A 24,142-nucleotide genomic window follows, 5' to 3' on the forward strand; every position below is an offset into this window, starting at 1 on the left:
TGTGTGCACAAACCATACGCTAAATTATTTTTTAAATGTATTTTGAGGAGGGGTGTGTCTGGGGCAGAGAGTGGGCGGGTCTATGCAAATCAGTTAGCACATCAGCACTGCCACGCGCTAACCGATTAGCTCAGGTTTAGCGATTGAATTCCTACTGCCTACAAAACAAGTGGTGTCAGGGGCTCATGTGCTAATGGCAATGCACTAATGGAAAATTTTTCATGTTGCCATTAATGGGAAAATAGGAAATTCAGCCATTTTACCTCTGCAGTACAAATGGCCTTAGCACGCAGGAAAGACCCGCGTGGGCTAAGGTCACTTTTTACCACAGTTTGGTAAACGGGCCCCTATGTGTCTTTATAAATTAAGCTAAATTAGGTGCATTCATACTTTCTTAACCTAGACTTCCTGTTCTAAAGCAGGGGCATAGCTAGTTGGGGCCACGGGGGCATGGGCCCCTGCAGATTTAGCCCTGGCCCCCCTGCTTCCACCCCCCCCCCTGCTGCCTCCCCTCCCACCACCACCAGGACGTCAGGACTCACAGAAACAGAATCCAGATCAGCGAACGCGCTGGACTCGGAGACCTGGCAGTGGTGGGAGGGGGGGTCGAAAGGGACGGGGAGGGGTGACGGCGCTGGGGAAGGTCAAAAGTGGCGGGGGCGGCAGCACTGGGGGGGGGGCTAAAATGTGCCCCCTCACCTCGGGCTCTAGATCCCCCTCCCGCTGAAGTCAGGCTACGCCCCTGTTCTAAAATGATCCTCTGTGAGAGTAATTTTGTAACAGGTTGCCTAGGTTAAGTGAGCAGGAAACTGCCTATTTTAGCACTATTATATAGAGACAGGTAGAGGTAGATATCCAGCCTAAAGTAGGCAGCAATTTTTAAGTCACTTATAGCTGCAGGCTGAATTAACCCCAGATATTAATGCTGGACTACATCCGGGCTCCAGCATTAAATATCCAGTTTTGTGTGGTCACTAAGTTAACCAGACACCGGATGGTTACCTTGGCATATAAAGTTAGGACAGCCTTTTTGCTGTCATAACCTTATCTTCTTACTTAGCTGGTTAGCACACTGAATATTGCTGCTAACCGGTTAATTTCTGGCCCTACCCCCAGACCACCCTGGCACTAACTGGACAGTGCCTAGGTGATCACAAGCAAAACAAGAAATATACAGTATGCACTAACCTCTTAACCCTGAGTATTGCCAGAATGCCAGCTCAGTGGGGTTGAACTGAGCAGTCTCACCAAGGAGGTTAGATTGAGAACAGGAGATGGTATGAGGCTTTCTAGCCCATTATATGAGTTGAAGCCAGTAGGCGGAGCTCACTGGCAGTAGGTGGAAATTGCCGCCATACACTGGTTCACCCCAAACAATAGTAAACTCTATTGAAAACAATAGTAAAAGATTATTAGAAATAATGGACTGCCTATGCGTGGTTCATCGGTAAAAAGTCAAAAGCTGTTCCATTTGGATAGGCAGTGCCTTAAAAGGTGGAGGACAAAAGATTTATTTATTTATTTATTTGACAGCTTTTTAATTTATTTGAAACCTTCCCATATGTAGATATAAATATCAACAAATAAAAACTGAATATCATTAAAACAGCATCAAAAATTATTGTGGCTGGTGGAAACAGCACTAATAAAGGTTGTATTTTGTGCTCATTTTTCTACAATCCAGTAATACTTGGCCAAATTTCAGTGATGTTTACTGATGAGTTCATCTGAACTGTTGTTATAATCTACCATGGGAAGCCTGGTGTTATAAAGATTGGAAGTAAAATTAAACTCTCCTTTCATTGGGGCACATGGAATCATATCCTCACCTTACCACTTTTGTGCAAATGGATTATTCTGTTTTGAGCATGTTTCAGGGACAAGTGATTTTCAAAAGTCAAAATAATAAAATAAATATTTTCTTTCATGCAGGTCTCTCATTTGTTTAAACATAACTAAATGGGCTATAAGCCCCTAATACAGCCCACTGATTTTCTTATATTTTGTCCTTGTGATGACTTATACTGTGTCAAAACTGGAAATACAGTGAGACAGAATAATAGTATTCAGTAACATCTAAAACTTATTAATTAACATTATACTTGTGTTTGCATTTAGGTAATAACTGAGAAAATGCTGTTATCAAATCATATTAGGAAGTTTGATGTTGACTTGGTTAACTTCTGCTGAATATCAACCAGCTAATAGCTTTAAGGCTAGATTTTGTTTGCTGAACTCATGCTGACTCATTTCCCCTCCACCAGATTTGTTCCTCCTTGGTTAATTTTAAACAAGAAGCTAAGAAATGATTTATTCTGCTCTTACAACAAGGACATCCCATACTACTACTACTACTACTACTACTACTACTTGACATTTCTAAAGCGCTACTAGGGTTAAGCAGCGCTGTACAATTTAACATAGAAGAACAGTCCCTGCTCAAAGAGCTTACAATCTAAAGGACAAGTGTACATCCCATCAAGCTATACATCACCATTTGCATCTACTGTCTGTTCTACTGCTGTTTTCCCTTAGCCATCATTATTCCTGGGACTCATATATATATCTCATATATATATATCACACAGCCAGGAGACAAAGATTAACCCCTTCCTTCCCATGCCTTATACTATGATTATTATTATTATTTGTTGCATTTGTATTCCACATTTTCTCACCTATTTGCACTCCTGTAGCTGCTGGCCGCAAATCAGTTGTGCTGGTGGTAGAGAAATGGGCGGAGTTGTGGGTGGAGCTGGGTGGAGCAATGGTGGTGAAATAAAACTTAATTATAGACAGTGGGGCGGGGCGGGGTTGAGCTGAGCTAAGCTATGGTGGGCTAGGGTGAACCCTAAATCTTCCGCTGAGTGGATTGGCCCCTTGGCAGCTCTGACAAGGATCCTGTCATAAACAGCTACCTTGCAGTTACTGAAACTGCAATATTGCAAATACTTAAAACAGGATTAGACAATTATAAAACTGGATTGAAAACATGAAGATTGATATTCAAAAGCACTTGGGCAGTCAGCTTTAAAAATGTTCTTCTAGAGGGCAGATACATTTTGTCCATAGGGCAGAGTCAAGAGTTATGCAGATAAAGTTGAAATTCAGTCAGTATCTGAATAACTGTTCTTAGAAGGTGACCATGTAAATAGCAGTTCTAACTTTTATAGATAAATTATTCGTATAATTTATGTGGGAAAGTTATGATCCATATTCAGCAGTTCAATTTAGGGGTGTAGTTATCAATGTGGGCTATCGTTACGACGTGTTATTTTACCAATAACTTGTGCTATTTTTGCACAAGTCCTATTTTATGCAATGAGATCTAGGGCCCCCTTTACCAAGCTGCGGCAAAGGGGGGCCTGCGCTGGCATTGGCGCATGTTTTTGATGCTCACCAAGCCCCCCCCCCTTTTACCGCAGCAGGTAAAAGGTAGGTCTTTCTTTTCTTCAGGAAATGGTCGTGCGGCAAGTGAAGCACTTGCCGCGCGGCCATTTCAGGGGGAGCCCTTACCGCCACCTCAATCGGTGGCGGTAAGGGCTCCCACATTAACCTGCTGGTAACCGAGCAGTGCACAGCACTGCCCGATTACCGCCCGGTACACATCGGCGCTACAAAAATTAAAATATTCTTGTAACACTGGATATGTTGTCATGCTGGGGGTGGAAACTACCATCGGGCTGCTGCGGTAGCCCGTTGGTACTTCCTTTTTAGCAAGCAGTAAGCCAACCTTGGGCTTACCACCACTTTGTAAAAGGGCTCCCTAGTTATTAATAAATGGGATTAACAGTGAAATAATGTCTTACCAGTAATCCATTATGATAACACCCTACTTTTATACAGATTGGCAGAAAATCCATATAAATATGTCCAGCCATCCCGTTGAATACGGACTCTATAGTATTTTCGTTCATGTTATAACATTTTTCATTAAGTCACTTTCAGCAGCAACAACTTACATGCAAGGTGCACAATAGACAGCTATAAACAGTATAATTTTACCAGTAAAAGCAGTTGTGCAGTAAGGCACTCTAGGAAACATTTTCCAATTTGGGAAACAGATAATGAAGAGTTTATGTCTGCTCAGGTTTAATTGTGTCTTTGATTTTAGAACAAGATAAGAATTGGCTGAAACATTTCCATTGATCAGAGAAAACAAATAGTTGAGTGAAAACTAGTGGAGAACAGTTTTCTGTACTACTGAGTTCAACAACAGGGCAGTCTGCAGTCTACAAACTCTGCCCAATGGGCGTTATTGCACTCAAAAGGAATTACTACAAGGGCATTTGAAAGGAATGTGGCCAAAGTTTATTGCCAAAGTGCACTTCACCCGTTCTTTCTGTTTCTGCTGGCAACTTTATTTCAAATACTCGCTTGCGAGTCCAAATAAAGTGTGAACTCCAGGAAATACTTCGCTTCCATATGCTTGTACCAGGGTGATGTAAAACAGATGGTAACTATTTTGTGAATAATTACCTAAATGGTAATCATTAAAAGCTTTCCCAAAGAAATTGCATCTTCATGCTTTGCTTTTGTGATAAATCATTACGCGCTTGTGATAGTTTCCACAAAGCCATTGTAGAAGGGACAAAATAGTTAGCTTTCATCTGCGAAATGTATTATGATTAAACACAAAGACCTCAATTCTGCAAAATTCACAGATGTGGGAAAGAGTACATCTGTGTGGACCAGGTCCAAATATCTTTTTGCAGCATCAGGAAAACCAGCAGGCAAAATCTCTTCGTATATTTAGACTTATGCAGAACTCGAGCACTTTTTAGAATACCAGTAAGGGGAACTGTTTTCACGCTATTTGCATGGCTAGTTTGAGCAGAGGGTCTATCTGTATCTGGTGGTCATAAATAATAAGTATTAAATAAAATAACATTTTGTCAGTCTCATTGGACAGCTTGACTTTCATGCCAGTACATGGATCGGCACATACTGACCGCACAAATGGTTTGCACTGGACCTGTGCACCTAAATACTTAAGGGCCCCTTTTACCAAGCTGCAGCAAAAGGGGGCTTGTGCTGGCATCTGCGTGTGTTTGTGACGGGCAACAAGGCCCCCTTTTACTGCAAGAGGTAGGTCTTTCTTTTTTTTTCAGGAAATGGCCGTGAGGCAACTGAAGCACTTGCAGTGCGGCCTTTTCAGGGGGAGGCCTTACCACCACCCATTGAGGTGGCGGTAAGAGCTCTCGCGCTAACCTGGCAGTAACCAGTCAGTGCTCGGCACCGCCCGATTACTGCCAGGTACACGGCGCTACAAAAATTTTAAATATTTTTGCAGCGTGGGGTAGGAACTACCACTGGGCTGATGCGGTAGCCCAGCGGTACTTCCTTTTTAGCGAGTGGTAAGCCCGCATTGGGCTTACTGCTGCTTTGTAAAGGGGCCCTAAATTACTAAGCCGCACAGCAATGCCAACAAAGCCCATTCAAAGTACATGGGCTTTGTCAGTATTAGCGCTTAGAAAATGGGGGGGGGGGGGGGGTAAATTAACTGTTCACTTATGAATATATCAATATTTACAAACTGTCTGAATTTTTCTATCACTATAAAATACTATTTTCAATATTTGACACTCAATACTCTGTATCTTAAATTACAACCCGTAACCACATTGAACTCAAACCCATTTTCAGGATTTTGTAGGATATAAATGCAATAATTAATAATAATAATAAATACAGACATCTAGAGGTCACATGATTTGAGCATAGGATATATATGGAATACTAGTGTAACAGGCTAGATATAGGCATATAATGGCCATTCACTAATAGGAAAATTGGGTGCAAACACGCTAGCCATAGCCATGCACTATATAGACACATGCGTTTATATAGTTTTCTATAAATTATTCATATAAATGAGTCTTGCCCGTGCTTCACTCATACTCTGGCTATCTCTCGGATTCTATATATGGCAACTAAATTTGCACATGCAAATCACTGCACATTGCTGATTTGCATGCACAATTTGATTAATGAGTCAATCAGTGCCAATAATTGGCTGCTAACAACCAATTATTGGTGTTACTTGGCCTTAATTGGGAGGTACACTCACATTTTATTCTATAACGCTGTGTGCAGAACTCCTATAGCACGTAATTTGAAGGGGTCGTTCGAGGGGCATTCCCAGAATTTAGGCATATTGTTATGGAATAGACTCCATCAGCGTCTAACTTAGGCTTCAGCATTTATACTGCTTTCAGCAGGTGTAATTGTTGGTGCCAAAGTTAGGAGTCGTTTATGCACTTAGGACCAGATTGTATATATCATGCCAAAAAAAATCGGCAACGAAAAAAATACGCCTAGACGTATTCTATAAAGTATGCCTAAATTTAGATGTACTTTATAAAATATTCCTAAATTTCCACGTAATTTATAGAATATGCCGAGCACCCATCCATGTGACTAAATTTAGTCATGGGCAGTTAACGCCAATTAAAACTTGGTGTAAATGCCAACATCTAAATTAGGCACAGACCGGGTGTATTCTGTAATAACGCACATAGATTTTAGAAATGTCCACAATCTGTCCGTTCTATGCCCATGCCATGCCCCTGTTCAACTATAGAATTTGCACACATCACGTTACAGAATACACTTAGACGATGTGAGTGTAAATTCTAATTAATGCCAATTAATGTCAATAATTGCTTGTTAATTGGCAATTATCAGCACTGATTGGCTTGTTAACTAATTAGGTTGCGTTCAAAAATCCAGAATGTGGCCGGATTTGTGCATGTAAGTTAAGTCGCAATATATAGAATCCGAGGGTTAATGCTATTCCATAAAGGACGCGGACCCTTTATAGAATAGCACTCATTGATTACATTTTTCAGCACTATTGATTGAATCTAGTGCTATGTGTATACACTAAGGAGCCCTTTTACTAAGTTGCATTAGACTCTAATATGTGCCTAATGCAGGATGCACAAAAGCGTCTGTATTAGTTTTGCTATGTGCACACACTAACCGTTCGCTAAGGGCCCTTCTTATTAAGTGGTGGTAAGCCCAACATGGGCTGCTTCTCTGGAGTCTGGAAGAACTGGTAAAACTGCATTCTAGACCATTCCCCCAGAAATTAAGCCTGGATTAGTACACTGGGAAGAGCAGTTGCCAGGTAAAGCACTACATAACCCTTGGATATTGTACTTGTTGCCCAAAGACTTGATTTCAATGAACAGTTGCTTAGAACAACAGCCATGGTGTGGATTGGGTTATTGTGAGAATGAGAGCAGAAGGAACAGTGTGAAAAAATTGCTTATGACCTCCTGGTAGCTACTGTTCCTGACCCTGGTCCAAACCAAATAGGTACTGTTTTTGTAGAGGTTCCACTACTCCCTGGGAATACAATGGAGGCCTCCTTACATAGGTATAATTTGAAATCTTCTAAATCAGATGTTTCAAATTATATAATGCCCTATCCTTTTTTGTATATTGGTCTCTTTGAAGGTCATTTTATAAAAGTGTTCCTAGTTTAATAGGACAAGAAGGCACCTTTGCTTTTCCTAGTCTATACAGGTACATAAGGGCTTATGTCTTTGTAATACTAGCACAAGCCCTGCAGAAATTACTCTTAGCTTGAAGGCATAGCATTTTGAATGAGGGGCCAAATGGACAGGAGCAACCAATGAACACTCCTCTAGAGCTACTACACCCCAAGAAAAGGCCTGGTAGGTATCCGAGGGGATCGATGAGTTGGAGTCGGGGGGGGGGGGGGGGGGAGGGACAATTAGGAGGGTAGAATCGGGAGGCAGAAATAGAATGTTGGAGGGAGTGGGAAAGAACTAAATGTTGGGGGGAATCAGGTGGAGGAACTGGATGTTGAGGGGGGGGGTTAATTTCTAATTCAGGCACTGGCCAATTAAAAGACATTAAGCCTGGTTAAGTCCCACTATCTTTGAATAGCTGTGGCAAGGAATGTGTGATATTACTAACCTGTGGTAATGAGGTACCACAAATTAGTGGCTCGCATGGTAAGTTGAACTGTGCTAAAATACAATATTTTACTGTAGCATGTGTGTACTTTAGAGTCTTAGTTAACGCTATGCAGGTGCGTTTGTATATTGTTTTTCACATATTGAGCTGGTGTTCAAGCACAATGTGTCTCATGGACTAGATTCTATAAATGGCGCCTAAAAAATCAGCACCAAAAAAAATAGTTCTTAGCGCTATTCTGTAAATCATGCGTACAGTTAGGCGTGGTTTACAGAATAGCGTTTAACGTCGGGAACCACAACTACATTTAGGAGTGACCATTTACATCATTGAAAACTTGATGTAAATCCCCATGTGTAAATTAGGTGCAGATCCCCCTAATTCTATAAAAACGTGCGTAAATTTTAAGAACATCCCCAAACTGCCCATGCTCCTCCTTTTTAGATCTGCACACTAAAAAAATGTACACTCACCTCTTTAGTGAATACACCTAAAAAGATGCATACATAAATTCTAATTATTGCCAATTAGTGCTGATAATTGCTTGTTATTCCCTAATTATTGGCACTGTTTGGCTTGTTATTCAATTAAGTTGTGCACACAAGTTAATCCAGGAGTATGTGTTTAAAACGCTTCTGGATTGCAAAGTGTGTGCTCCGTATTTAAAATTTAACCCCTCTATTGTGATGCATTTTCCTTTACACCCCTGGAAGATTTAACCTGTGGTGCTGCTAAAGTAATCCAGAAGTAATAAACATTATTTTATTATTGTCTGTACTTTTTAGGAAAATACATCATTAATCTATGATTTACTTCTATAAACTAGAATTGAAGTGTGTTATAACTGAACCAGTTTTAAAAAATAATGGGGTTAATATTCATAAATATTTATGCAGTTAACATTTTGGCCAGGCATCTCATTGTATGGCCAAAATTATGCAGTTAGGAAGAGGTGGGCCTGGAGATATTGCAGAGCACAGCCAAACATTTTCCATATGACATTAATATTCAGGACTATACAAACAGTAGTCCTAACTTAAACTGGTAACTTTCCTATTTAAATTTATTTATTAGGATTTATTTACCACCTTCTTGAAGGAAGTCTCTCAAGACGGTGCACAATAAGAATAGATCAAATATGAGCAACAGGCAATTACAGCAGTAAAAATATTCAAAACAATACAAAGTATGGCATAGTATACGACTTACAATGTCAACACAATACGTAACAGAACATTTTAATTGATGGTGAAGGGTAAAGCAAAGATGGATCATGTGATAGACAGGTAAGAGAGTAAGAAGAGTTAGAATGTAAGGTGACTAATTTAAAGGATGTTGTACTTGAGATCAGAGAGATGGTCTGCATTTTAAGCGATTTTACTTAAACGGATATACTGGTTGAAAATCTGGCATAAAATAAGCAGGCTGCTCTTCCAGATGCTGTCCCATTGAATATTGACCTCAATTAACTGCATGTTGTGGAGCCTGTACCCTCTTTTACGCTGTCATTCACCTCCCCTTTGAAAGCCCATTAGTATATTTGCACAGAAATAGGTATGTCTGCTATGGTATTTATTACATTGCAGCATTATATCAAATTTGGCAGCTTGGGTGTCATTGGGGAGGACAAACTGTGTGCCAAACAAAATTGACTTTCATTAAGGAAGTTATTAGCAGCAGAAGGTCAATGTGTGCTTCATGAAGAGTGCTACAGCATTTAGATATGTTAAAACTGTTTAGAATGTGCCAAAAATGACACAGATTGGCTTATATGCAAAATCAAGGTTAGAAAACATTAGCTTCTACTTATTAGAATTATGGGCTCATTTTCAAAATAGAAGGGCGTCCATCTTTCGATATAAATCGGAAGATGGACGTCCTTCTCCCAGGGACGTCCAAATCGGTATAGTCGAAGCTCGATTTAGGACGTCTCTAACTGCAGTCCGTCGCAAGGACTTCCCAAGTTCAAGGAGGCATATCGGAGGCATAGCGAAGGCGGGACTTGGGCTTGCCTAACACTTGGACGTCTTTTACCCATAATTAAAAAAAACAAGGACGTCCCTGACAAACACTTGGATGTTTTCACCTGGACGTGTTTTTCTTACGACTAAGGCACAAAAAGATGCCCGAAATGACCAGATGACCACTGGAGAGAATCAGGGATGACCTCCTGTTACTCCCCCAGTGGTCACTAACCCCCTCCCACCCTCAAAAATATCTTTCAAAATATTTTGTGCCAGCCTCAAATGTCATACTCAGGTCCATCACAGCGGTATGCAGGTCCATGGAGCAGTTTTAGTGGGTGCAGGGCACTTCAGGCAGGCGGACCCAGGCCCATCCCCCCCTACCTGTTACACTTGTGGTGGTAAATGTGAGCCCTCCAAAACTCACCACAAACCCACTGTACCCACATGTAGGTGCCCCCCTTCACCCGTAAGGGCTATGGTAGTGGTGTACAATTGTGGGTAGTGGGTTTGGGGGGATTTTGGGGGCTCAGCACACAAGGTAAGGGAGCTATGTACCTGGGAGCTTTTTCTGAAGTCCACTGCAGTGCCCCCTAGGGTGCCCGGTTGGTGTCCTGGCATATCAGGGGGACCAGTGCACTACGAATGCTGGCTCTTCCCACGACCAAAGGGCTCGCATTTGGTCGTTTCTGAGAAGGGTGTCCTTGGTTTCCATTATCGCAGAAAATCAGAAATGACCAAGTCTAGGGACAACCATCTCTAAGGACAACCTAAATTTCAAGATTTGGGCATCCCCAACCGTATTATCAAAGTGAAAGATGAGCGTCCATCTTGTTTCGATAATACAGATTTCCCCGTCCCTCCATGGGGATGTTTTGCAAGGACGTCCTCAGCAAAACTTGGGTGTCCCTTTCGATTATGCCCCTCTATGGGGGTTTTTTCCTCTATTATTTTCATTGTTCTTCTCTAAAGCTTTATTGTTTTGTTTTGTTTTCTTAGTAAGGTGCATCAAAGATTGATAAAGGAGCATTTTGATATTCTCACTTATATTATCCATTCCATTCCAAATAATTCTTAATATCCAATAGGTTTTTTGACTAAAGCTGCACATAGAAGCCAACTCTGAGAATGCCAGTGGGTGCTGAGCACCCTCAGTATTGAGCAAGTTTCTTCATTGTGTACAGGGAAGGTAATTTGTATTGCATGCGATACCCCCAAACATTTTGAAAAGTTGGCACCTATAGTGCTGTATACAAGCTGAATCACTTTGCCGTTGTCCACATTAGATTTCATTTGCCGTTTATATACCCATCTTCTGTCTGACTGGAGTTCCTCACAGTCTGCATATATTTTAACTACTTTGGCTGCTATTATGACATTACCAATTTGACCTTTTCCAGATCGTGAATGAATAAATTGAAAACTGGTTCCAGTGTAAATCCCAGATGTGCTCTGCTAAGTACCTCTTTCCACTGGGAAAATTGATCTTTTAGCCCTGCTTGCTGTGTTCTTTGAAACCAGTTCCTAGTCCACAGTGGGACATTGCTTCCTGTCCCATGGCTTTTTGATTTTCCCCAAGACTTTGTCAAATGCCTTCTGAAAATCCAGATATACTGTGTGTTCTGCCCTACACCTGGGTGTGCATGTTCACATTTGTTATATTTGTATTTCTATTATGTAATTGGTTAGGGTGGTGGACTTTGCTCCTGGGGAACTGAGGAACTGAGTCCGATTCCCACTTCAGGCACAGGCAGCTCCTTGTGACTGGGCAAGTCACTTAACCCTCCATTGCCCCAGGTACAAATAAGTACCTGTATACAATATGTAAGCCGCATTGAGCCTGCCATGAGTGGGAAAGCTTGGGGTACAAATGTAACAAAAACAAAAAAATAGTAGTAATTTCCTGGTAGGAATTGTAATCCATCTGGCTGATATTCAAAACAATTTAAGTGGGCAGTAGCATCTAACTGCTTAAATTGTAGCAGTTTGAAATGTACACTGCTTCTGAAGGTCCACAAAAATAGTTAGGAGCAATGTGTAAAATAATTTATGTGCTGATTATATAGTTTGTGCTCTCAGAAAAAGGATATTTTACTGGGACTTTTGACATTGAGTGCATCGAAGTTTTGACATGCCGAAGTAGATTTGTGTTAGTATTCTATAATGACTTAGATGCACTTATGAGCTGCTATAGATTTGGGGGGAGATTCTATTTATGACGCCTAAAAAAATCCACGCGGAAAACATTTCCAACTAAGTGTATTCTATAAGCAGTGCCTAGATTTAGGCACGGTATATATAATACGCTTAGTTGATATCCCATTGCCTAAAACTACATACCTCTATCTACACCAATGAAAACCTAGTGTAAATCCCAGCATGTAGAGAGCTATATTCTATAACTACGTGCGTAAATTTCGGAATGGGCACGAAACACCCATTTCCCCGCCCATGACCACATCCCTTTTTGCCTGCATGCATTAGAAGTTAGACACACTGTGTTACGGAATATGCTTAGCGAGTTGTGTACGTAAATTCTAATTATTGCTTGTAACAACACTGGCTTGTTAAGCCAATGAAGTTACACACATTGTTATAGAATACACTTGGATTTTGGCGTACAATGCTAGGTGCGCTATATAGAATTTGGGGGTTGGTGCTTAGCGTACCCTATTATTTCCCTTCTTTTCACCAAATTATAGAATTGCCCCCATAGATTTTAGTCCTTCCCAAACCATTCCCCCTTGAAATATCTGCATAGCGTGGATCTCAACATGTAAAGCGCAGTTTTCTGAAATCAGTATTAGACATGTATGCCAAGGAAGGCATAGGATAGTTAAAAATGCATTGTTAGTCCAATTTAAAAAAGGTATAATTTTACCCTCTTTTTTTTCCTTTTATTTCTATTTATTACCTTTAAAAGTGGGCTAACACAGCTACTACATCAGCTTATTCAAAGAAAAACAGAAAGCTGGCAGGATTGATGGAAAATAGGAAGTTTAGCACATGGGAGTATTGCCTGAATAATTCTCCGTAACCAGGTAATAGTGCAGTGAATAACTCCGTACAGAGGTACTGTTGCTAAACAAGAGAAACCACTGGAGTAAAGATAGTAGTTACCCTTGTGAGACTACAATTCTAGAAAAAGAAAAAAAACCTACCTTTTTAGCTGGTAGTTTTACTTTTATTTCGGAGGGGGAAGAGGGAGTAGAAATGTGGCCTTTAACAATGGATGAAAATGATTCAGTGTAAATGTGCAATAAACATCCAAAATTTCAACTACTGGGCCTGATTTGCTCAGCCTTTGTTTCCCCTGTGGACACAGAATGGGAGAGAAGCCTTTAGTACCTCTGGCTCGTTTGTATAAGTTGTCCCAAGAGCAGTATTACAGCAGTTAGAGTAGCAACTACTTGTCAAGTAAAATATATTTTACAGCCTTCTTTAGATAAATGAAAGTGACAGCATTACACTTACTATTTCTAATATTTGTTTCTACAATGATATAACTTTGAAGTTAAAAACAGTGGTATTTTTCATATAAAAAAAGATTTAAAAAACAGAACACAACCAGAAAGCTATGCACCGTAGGATGTTCTTTCCATCCAGGGCAGTCACCATGTACTTCCACAGCCCCTCTCTCCCTTCGTTATTATTTGAGGTATGTGAGTGGTACAAGAACATGATGTAGGTAATTTTATAAGTAAAAAGCATGTAGAACAGCTCAAGTAGACGCATAAAATTATCCTAGTGCACAGATGCATAAAAGTCAATGCTGGGACAACATATTGTGAGCAGTTCATAAATGTATTAAGGGGTCCTTTTACTAAGGTGCGCTGAAAAATGGCCTGCGGTAGTGTAGGTACGGGTTTTGGGCAGGTGCAGAATCGTTTTTCAGCGCACCTGTAAAAAAGGCCTTTCTAACATTTTTGCCGAAAATGGACGTGCAGCAAAATGAAACATAGACCATAGAAGTCTGCCCAGCTCTGTCCTTATGTTCCAACTACTAGAGTTGCCGTCAAAGCCCTCTCTAGCCTATCCAACTTAGTCTTATCGTTTGCGGGACAAAGACCGTAAAAAGTCTGCCCGGCACTGTCCTCACATTCCAAACCACTGGAGTTTGCATCGAAGCTCTATCTAGCCCATCCTAAACCGGATCATCATATGCAGGACTCAGACCGTACAACCCAGCCCAACACCAACCTTAGTTGAGGCAGCCAGGGTTGCCATCTAAGCACTACTTGACATGCAAACACATATGCAACCCTTTAAGTTTTGTTTTTAATATCATTCATTTTCTAATTAGAGATCCTCTGTGTTCATCCCACGCCTTTTTGAATTCCGCCACAGTTTTTTTTTTCTACCACCTACCTCCGGAGGTCATTCCAGGCATCCACCACCCTCTCCGTGAAAAAAGTATTTTCTGACATTACTCCTAAGTCTACCACCCCACAACCTCAATTCATGTCCTGTAGTTTTACCACATTCCTTTATCTGGAATATATTTGTTTCTATATTAATACCTTTCAAGTATTTAAATGTCTGTATCATATCTCCCCTGTCCTTCCTCTCCTCTACGCTATACATATTCAGGTCTTCCATTCTCATTCTTGTCACCTTTCTCTGGACGGCTTCAAGTCTTCTTACATCTTTAGCAAGATACGGCCTCCAAAACTGAACACAATACTCCAGGTGGGGCCTTACCATCACATTACTAAGCCTATAACAAAACAGAAACATAATTCATATCTGAAAATAAGCCAATCTAAAGTTAGGCAGTGCAAATGCAACAATACAAGCAATACAAACTCAAGGAAATTGCCTGTTCCAAGATGGAACGAATTTGATCTCCTACTTGGGTCCCATCATTTTACTCTAGATCAGGGGTCCCCAAATCCAGTCCTTGAGATCCACAACACAACCTGGCTTTCAGGATTTTCATAATGAATATGTACGAGATCTATTTGCATGCAATAGAAGCAGTGAACGCAAATAGATTTTATACATATTGTGTAAATCCTGAAAATCAGGCTGGAATGTGGACCTCGAGGATTGGATTTGAGGACCCTTTCTCTACGTGGACAAGGTTCGCAGTCTCAAGCAGAACTACAATTATCCAAGAATCACAACAAGGTGGAACAAAAGGGGGAAACAGATTTTTCCTGCCTCAGTTTGGCAGCAGTTGCCTCAGTATTTGCAATACTCTTCAGGACCAGCATGTGGAAAACAAATATTCTCACAATCCAGGGCTAGTGGAGGCAAGCATAGAACTTACACTTTACCAGGACAGGAGGAGTGAAAATTCTCTGAAAAGGGAGGCCTGGGTCATATGCTTGTAACTTAATTACAAAGGAATGTTTTATCTTCTATAAACACAAAGAACCAGATGCAAGCATGTCTTCCCTACACAGAATGAGAGAAATGCCTTACATCTAGCTGCAAATCTTCTAAAAAATAATAATAATAACACCCGTGAACTTAGGAAGTGAATAAAAGAAGCAAATATTAAATCATAGGAATATAACATAAGAATAATTGTTAGGTTATAAACTATTGGATGCAAAACTGTTCTTGCCATAACCTTCACAATCCCATCAGTCATTAGAATAGATTTCATTCTTACTTTGTTCTGCTGGTTTTTGTATACCATCCATTTTGTATTGGAAATGCTGGGCCTTTTTTTTTAGTTTGGGGTTTTTTTTGACATGTTTTGGAATACATCTGAGATGGAATAGAAAAATAATGCTTCTGTCCCACTGACTAAAAATTGAATCCTTCATAAAGCAAACGCCTTAATACCCATGTACTGGAAAAGTTCTCTTGTTTTCTAAAAATTAAAGTATTATATTGACCACACATTTCTACACACAAAGGTCGAGCATATGAGAATTACTTCCAAGCATACTGCTAAAAAATTGTTTTATCAGAAAATATATATTTAAGATCCATTTAGCCTATCAGATCTGGCTCTTTTGTGAGTCTTGCATAGATGTCCTTCTCAAAGCACAACTAAGAAAAACCTCTGGCACAGTTAATCGGAGGCTTCACCTGCCAGTCTGTGCTGCAAGATCTCTATAGCAACCTCACATAAATCAAGAAAATGGCCCCTTTTGTAAGTTGGTTAATAGGCACAACATGCTTCTTTAGAAAATCCAACTATTCTTTCAATAGACTTTGATTGAAAGTCAGTCTTTTCTACAGACACATTCACATTCACATCTAGTAGCAGCTTGTATGGCTGTCCAAGGACTAATTTATTACCCTTTAAAGATTGGGTAAAGAAAAAATAGTTCTCAGAACAATGTTTACATTCAGAGGCATAAGTGTAGTGCCACAAAACAGCATCCTTTTGTTCCAAGCCCAGAATATTAATCTTTAACCTGCTGATTGTTTTGACTTTTTCTCTTCTATTTAATTAGGCGCATTCCTTTCTTCTGATTGAAATCTTACTGAGATGGCTCGTTTTCCTTCCCATTTATAAATGCATTGTATGAGCGAGCAAATCCCTGTCCTCTTGTTTTTGCATATTGCCTTGAGGTGCTGTATCTTGCTTTATTTCTTGAAGAGTATCAAAAGCAGCCTGATGGTTAAAGCAGCAGGTTGAGAATCGGGAAAGCCAGAACTCAAATCCCACTGCTGCTCCTTGTGTTCTTGGGCATGTTACTTAACCCATCATTGGAGATACAATAAAGATACAATCTTTATTGGTGAAACAAAAGCCAAAATAATGCCCGACAAGGGCCTTTTTTGCTTTTACAAGGGCTGCGTCAGGGGCTATGTGGTGTACATAAAACTCTTCACCACCCAAGATATCAATAACCTCTTAGATAAGGCAGTGTGCCAAATGAAAGACCAGCAAAATGGTAACACATCTATCAATACAACTTTTTCCAGGAAAATCCTTTTTTTTTGTGTGTGGAAAAAGTCGTATTGCTAGATCTGTTACCATTTTGCTGGTCATTCATTTGGTCTTTCAGTTTTCTATTTTCTACTGCGTGGTTAGGGTGTGTGCTCCTACCCCCTACTAAATAGGTGGCAGTAAGGGCTCAGGCAGTAAATAGCTGTGCAATAATTTTAATATTAACACATGGCCATTTACTTTCCCATTTTTAAAAAGGCCTTTTTACCACCACAGTGAAAAGTGGCCCAGTGCACACCAATTTCATAAGCCAAAACTAGCATGGGTCACTTTTTACCACAGCTTAGTAAAAGGGCCCCTTAGGCAGTTAAGAGCTGAATATTGGCATTAAACTATATAAATGCAAACTCCATCGCTGGACCACTCAGTTTTCACTTTGGTGGTTAGTGCTGATATCTAGCAGCATTAACCTGTTAAGTGCCACTGAATATTAGACATGCATAAGAGATTTAAACAGCCAGGAGTCTCTCCTGGCTGGTTAAATCATTTTGAATATCAACTCCATAACTATTAAAATACATGTGAACCTGAGCAGACTGAATGCACTAATACTGAATTATCTACATGTGCAGACAGCAGTGCAAGGACATGCTCCCCAGGGTTAGAACTTATATTTCAGTTTGGAGGAAAATGCATCAAAATGTCAATGTGCTCATTGGCAAGGAGATAACTGAGAGATCCACAGCCTTTAAAGATAGTCACTGGAAGGAGATCACATCAGTGTTGGCAGTTTGGGGATGTCCTGAAGAACAGTAGCTTTCATTAGATCTTAAAAATTTTCAAACAGGAAATGTATATCTCAAGTTTTAGATTGGTTTGGTTTTAGAGTATTTTTTTCTGCAATTGATTTATGCTTTGAATGAGTCTCTAAAGTCAGATTACTGGTGAATATTCGTTAAGATTTTTCTTGCTATAGATTTATTTATTTTTCTTACATTTGTACCCCGCACTTTCCCACTCATAGCAGGTTCAATGCGGCTTACATATTATATACAGGTACTTATTTGTACCTGGGGCAATGGAGGGTTAAGTGACTTGCCCAGAGTCACAAGGAGCTGCCTGTGCCTGCAGTGGGAATTGAACCCAGTTCCCCAGAACCAAAGTCTACCACTCTAACCACTAGGCCACTCCTCCATAACTATACTATACAGGGATGTCCTTTATTTCTACTTTTTTAATTTTGCAATTCAGTACAGTCTCAATTATCTGACCTTCAGTAATCAGACCATCTGGCATAACCAACAGACCCCCCCCCCCCCCATGACATCATTGTGGCTTTTTTATACTTTCCTAACATCCGATTCATTGCTAGGGCAGACCTACCTCTGTTTGGATTTGCTGCTGAGTCCATGTTTTCACTGCAACTCTTAGAAATGGTTGCCTACTGAGATCCTGCTTGCAGCACTTGAAATACACATTTTCAATGCATTTTCAATGTGTTTCGTGTTGTCCAACTTTTCATTTATCTGACAACGGGCCGGTCTTGTTTACGTTGGAGACTGTATTGCAGTGGTTCTCAAACCTGGTCCTGGAGGGACCCAGCCAGTTAGGTGTTCAGGATATCCACACTACGTGCAAATTTTAGGAATGCTTCTGACCCACCCATGCACCTCCCATGACCATGCCCCTTTTGGGTTGTGCATCATGAGATTTGAGCACACATTCTTATAGAATAGTGCATAGCAGTGGTGTAACTAGGTGGGACCACGAGGGCCTGGGCTCCCCTAAATTACCTCCAGGCCCCTGGTTTTGCTGACGGGGGTCCCCAACCCCCACCGGCTGAAGCCTTGTCTAGCTCTGGTGTCCGGCACCACTGAGTTGCCTGCCCTGCTCTCTCTTCCCCCTCACGTCCTGCACACTCCTTTTAGTGAAACTGAGCATGATCAAGTTTGAGCTACTATCTGGGATGACCCCACAAAGAACTGTAGCTGCATTTAATTTTTCGAAAGGATGACTATAATAAAATGAGGAAAATGGTTAAAAAGGATTGGCTGCTAAGGTTAGGACACTAATTCAGGTGTGGACATTATTCAAAAATACCATCTTGGAAGCCCAGACCAGATGCATTCCACGTATTTATGAAGGTGGAAAGAAGAGAAAACGACAGCTGGCATAGTTAAAAGGTGAAGTAAAAGAGGCTATTACAGCCAAAAGATTGTCCTTCAAAGAATGGAAAAAGGATCTAAATGAAAATAAGAAGCAACATAAGCACTGGCAAGTCAGATGCAAAGCATTAATAAAGAAGGCTAAAATAGAATATGAAGAGAAACTTGCCGCAGGTACATCAGAAGCAGAAAGTCTTTGATGGAATCTGTGGAACAGTTAGACCATGAAGGAGCAAAAGGGGTGCTCAGGGAGGACAAGGCCATAGCAGAGATACTGAATGAATTCTTTGCATCAGTCTTTACAGAAGAAGATGTAAGAGATCTGCCTGTACAGGAATTGGTTTTCAAGGGTGATGATGCAGTGAAACTGAAAGAAATCTCGGTGAACCTGAAAGATGTACTGAGCCAAACTGACAAATTAAAGAGTAGTAAATCACCTGGACAAGATGGCATACTTCAGAGGGTACTCAAAGAACTCAAGCATGAAATTGCTGATCTGCTGTTAGTAATATGTAACCTGTCGTTAAAATTGTCCGTAGTACCTGAAGATTGGAGGGTGGCCAATGTGATGCCAATTTTTAAAAAGGGTTCCAGGGGTGATCCGGGGAATTACAGACTGGTAAGCCTGATGTCAGTAGGGCAAAATAGTGGAAACTATTATAAAGCATAAAATTATAGAGCACATAGACAAACATGGTATAATGGAACAGAGTCAGCATGGGTTCAGCCAAGGGAAGTATTGCCTCACCAATTTGCTTCATTTCTTTGAAGGCGTGAATAAACATATGGATAAAGGTTAGCCGGTTGATGTAGTGTATCTAGATTTTCAGAAAGCTTTTGATAAAGTTCCTCATGAGAGGCTCCTGAGAAAATTAAACAGTCATGGGATAGGAGGCAATGATCTGGTGTGGATTAGGAATTGGTTATTGGACAGACAACAGAGGGTAGGGTGAAATGGTCATTTCTCTCAATGAAGGAGGGTGAACAGTGAAATGCCACAGGGATCAGTACTGGGGCCGGTGCTATTTAACATATTTATAAATGATATGGAAATCAGAATGATGAGTGAGGTGATTAAATTTGCAGATGGCACAAAACTATTCAAGGTTGTTAAAACACATGCGGACTGTGAAATATTGCAGGAAGACCTTAGGAAATTGGAAGATTGGGCATCCAAATGGCAGACGAAATTTAATGTGCACAAATGCAAGGTGATGCACATTGGAAAGAATAATTCAAATCATAGTTACCTGATGCTAGGGTCCACCATGGGAGCCATCACTCAAGAAAAAGATCTAGGTGTCATCGTAGATAATACGCTGAAATCTTCTGCTCAGTGTGCTGCAGTGGCCAATAAAGCATGCAGGATGCTAGGAATTATTAGGAACGGGATGGTGAATAAGACCAAAAATACTATAATGCCTCTGTATCATTCCATGGTGCGACTGCACCTTGAGTATTGCGTTCAGTTCTGATCGCCGTATCTCAAAAAAGATATAGCGGAATTAGAAAAGGTTCAAAGAAGAGCAGCCAAAATGATAAAGGGGATGGAACTCTCATATTAGGAAAGGATAAAGAGGTTAGGGCTCTTCAGCTTGGACGAGACGGATGAGGGGAGATATGATTGAGATCTACAAAATCCTGAGTGGTGTAGAATGAGTAGAAGTAAATCAATTTTTCACTCATTCCAAAAGTGCAAAGACTAGGGGACTCTCAAGGAAGTTACATGGAAATACTTTTAAAATAAATAGGAGGAAATATTTTTTCACTCAATGAATGCTCTGGAACTCTTTGCCGGAAGATGTGGTAACAGCTGTTAGCATTAAAAAGGTTTGGACAAGTTCCTGGAGGAAAAGTTCATAGTCTGCTATTGAGCCAGACATTGGGAATCAACTACTTGCCCTGTTGATTTGTAGCATGGAATGTTGCCACGATTTGGGTTTCTGCCAGGTACTTGTGACCTGGCTTAGCCACTGTTGGAAACAGGATTCTGGGCTAGATGGACCACTGGTCTGACCCAGTATGGCTACTGTTATGTTCTTATGTTATGTAATTATTGCATGGGTCCCAATCAGGATTTCATCGGGGTTTCAGCACGGAGACTGTAGTTTGCTCCTTGATTACATAGATCAAAAGTTACTGAGTCAAGGTCAGAGTTCCATCATAGTTCAATTCGACCTATCCAGTGCTGTTGATCTAGTGGACCATATTATCTTACTTTCTCTCCTTGATTGACTAGGGATTCAAGGTCTTGTTTTATCTTAGTTTCGGGGATTTCTAACAAGATCTTATAGGATACGCAAGGTGATCTTTCTGACCTGTGGAACTCTGTCTGTGGAGTACCTCAGGAGTCTCCTTTTTTTGTTCTCACTGATGCAACCATTGGTGAATTATTTGGGCTCATTTCAGTTGCAGTTTTGTATATATGCAGATGATATCTTGATACATTTTATCTCAGGTAATTTGCTTCATGAGTCCAGCTTGTTACGCTGTTTAATGGCAGTTGATGCCTGGGTATGTTCATTTAAATTAAAGTTAAAGAGAAAACCAAGTTCCTTTGGCTCACTGGTATTATTAAATGATAATCCCATTGTTAAGATTGATAATTTTGATTTAAAATTTAGTTCAGTCTCTAGAATACCAGGCATAGAATTGGATAGCCAACTCTTTCTTAGTTGTGGGCTATCCGTAAATACTTTGAATTAGCAATTTTTCACTTGGTCGTTCAATCTTTAATGCTTTCAGCATTTGACTACTGCAATTCTATTTATACTGGTTGTTCAAAATATTTAAAAATGAAATTGCAGAGAGTTCAAAATGCTGCAGTTAGAGTAATTTATGCAGCAAGCAAATATGACTCTATTTCTCCTCTTGTGTTGCAGTTGCACTGGTTGTCAGTAGAGGCCAAACTGCAGTTTAAAATCTTAGCTCTGGCCTTTAAAGCCTTTCATGGAGACTATGGGTTATTTAATTGAATATTTTGGTTTTCTTAATCAAAATCATAATAGATCTACCAGAAATCTCTATGCGTTAGACTTTACCACTGCTCATAAAGTAAAGGCAATACGACCTTTACAATTTCTATCATATAAAGCAGCCTCCAGTTGGAATTCCCTTCCTTCTTTTATTAGGCAAATAGGATATTATTCTGAGTTTAGGAAGCTGTTAAAAATTTTCCTTTTCCAAAAATATCTCTCCATTTCATAGATTTATATTTTTTTAAGTCTGTGATTATCTATTGTATAATTGTCTGGAGAATGCTCAGTGTCTTGATTGTTATCTGATTAGCACTTGTTGGTTATTGCAGGCTACAAGATCCCAATGTAATGTAATAAAACCTGCAGCTGACAAAGATCCCGGTTTTCCTTTCCAGTTTCACTTTCAGGAGAGAGGGAAGGGGACAGCAACCACTGGGGGATTAAGGAGGGGTCATGCCTTAATCCCTCCAGTGGTCAGCTGCTCAAGTACAGCACCTTTTTGTAACTTGGACGTGAATGAAATAGGTGTAGATTGGTGCTGTAAGCTTTTGAAAATTTACAACTAAAAATTGAAAAAAAAAATTTTAAGTCATTCTTTTAGACATGGACGTTTCTTCCCATTTGAAAATCCCTGTTGGACATCCTACTTTTGTTTCCTCCCTAGTTCCATCCAAAACACGCCCACAACATGCCCCCTTGCTAGTTGGACGAACAGCAGTTTGCTGTCCAAAAATCAGGATTTAGATATTTTTTAACAGATGGATGATTTTTTAAGCATTTTAAGATGTCCATCTGCTTTGAAAATGAGCACCAAAGTCTGTGCTCAATATAGTTAGTTGCTGGAAAAATATTTGCAAACTTTTGGTAATATCTTTAGAGTTTGTATATAAACCACCGTCATTATCAAAAATAGATTCTATTATCTTCGGGCCCAACCAAGGATATATCAGTTTTGACAAAAGGGTCCTGGTCTTATTACCATGAGCATAAAGCTTATATTTATAGCATGTGTTTGCTTTCTTTGCCCTTTCATGCATTTTTGCATTTAAAGCTGATTGTGCTGTCAACAATCTGTCCTTGTGTAGGGTGATGAGTACGTCATTTTAGCTCCTTGCTAAGTTCCGTTCCAAGGTCAAAATTGTCGCATTCAATTCTCTTCATCTACAAAGAACATAGGCTATAATAGCATCTCTGAGCACTGCTTTGGCAGCTTGCCAGAAGAGAAACGGCTCATCTTTATGAATAGCATTATGAATACAATAAGATTCCTATCTCTCGAGTAAGTATTTTTGAAAATGAGCATCAGAATACAAGTACCTGGAGAAAGTCCAGCAAGGAGTAGATATAAAGTTCTCCACTCTATGGACATCAACCCAAATTAATGAATGATCTGAAATCACTGGTTCTCCAATGTCTGTTTGTACAATCCTAGCAAACCAGTTCCTTGTCACAAAAATAAACCTAGCCTAGAGTCCGAATTATGTGCTCTGGTGAAATGAGTATAGCATTTTTCCAAAGGAGATAGGGCTGTGTTGATGGCAATCATAGTGGAAGGTAAATTAGCTGAATATAGTTCAGTTCTCTGGGAAGTTTCAGGGAAAGCTTGGGTGCTCCGACAAAATGCAGCCTCCATAGTCAGGATATCATGTGATCTCTTCTTTGATATTGTACTATATCTAATTGAAAAAATTAAAAAGTGAGAGTTGAAAAAGATTTATTATTTACGAGAGGAGAGGAGAAGAGTAGGTTATCACCATGTGGAACAGCAGGTGAGATTTCTCACCTATGATAGTCTGGACTTAAGATCTTAGAGAGCTTGTGGATGCAGGGAAATGGTCAAGAGAAACACATTGCTTGTTTCTTTTGAATTTGTTCCAGACAGACTCTGTTATGCATTTATATTTTTCGCAATCAGAATGCTATGTTTATCAAAGATAAAGTTCAAGTTTTTCCTGATGTTTGTAAGAAACCTCAAGAGAGAACAAAACAATTCTTGGTTTAATGCCAAGAAATTCTTCCTCTTGGAGCAAGGTTTATCCTGTCAATTCTTCATAAATGTGTTATTAAGTTTGAAAATAATGTCAATACAAACAAAATATCCAGAGGCAAGAAGGAGTACCAAAACAAGAACTTCTCAGTATTAAACCCCCTAGTTAATAAATCACTGTTCAATGGGATAACTTACATTCATGAGGAGAACTTGTATTTCAAAGGAGAAATAGCCTCAGA

This window comes from Microcaecilia unicolor, chromosome 1, assembly GCF_901765095.1.
Source record: "Microcaecilia unicolor chromosome 1, aMicUni1.1, whole genome shotgun sequence".
In the NCBI taxonomy this organism is placed as follows: Eukaryota; Metazoa; Chordata; class Amphibia; order Gymnophiona; family Siphonopidae; genus Microcaecilia; species Microcaecilia unicolor.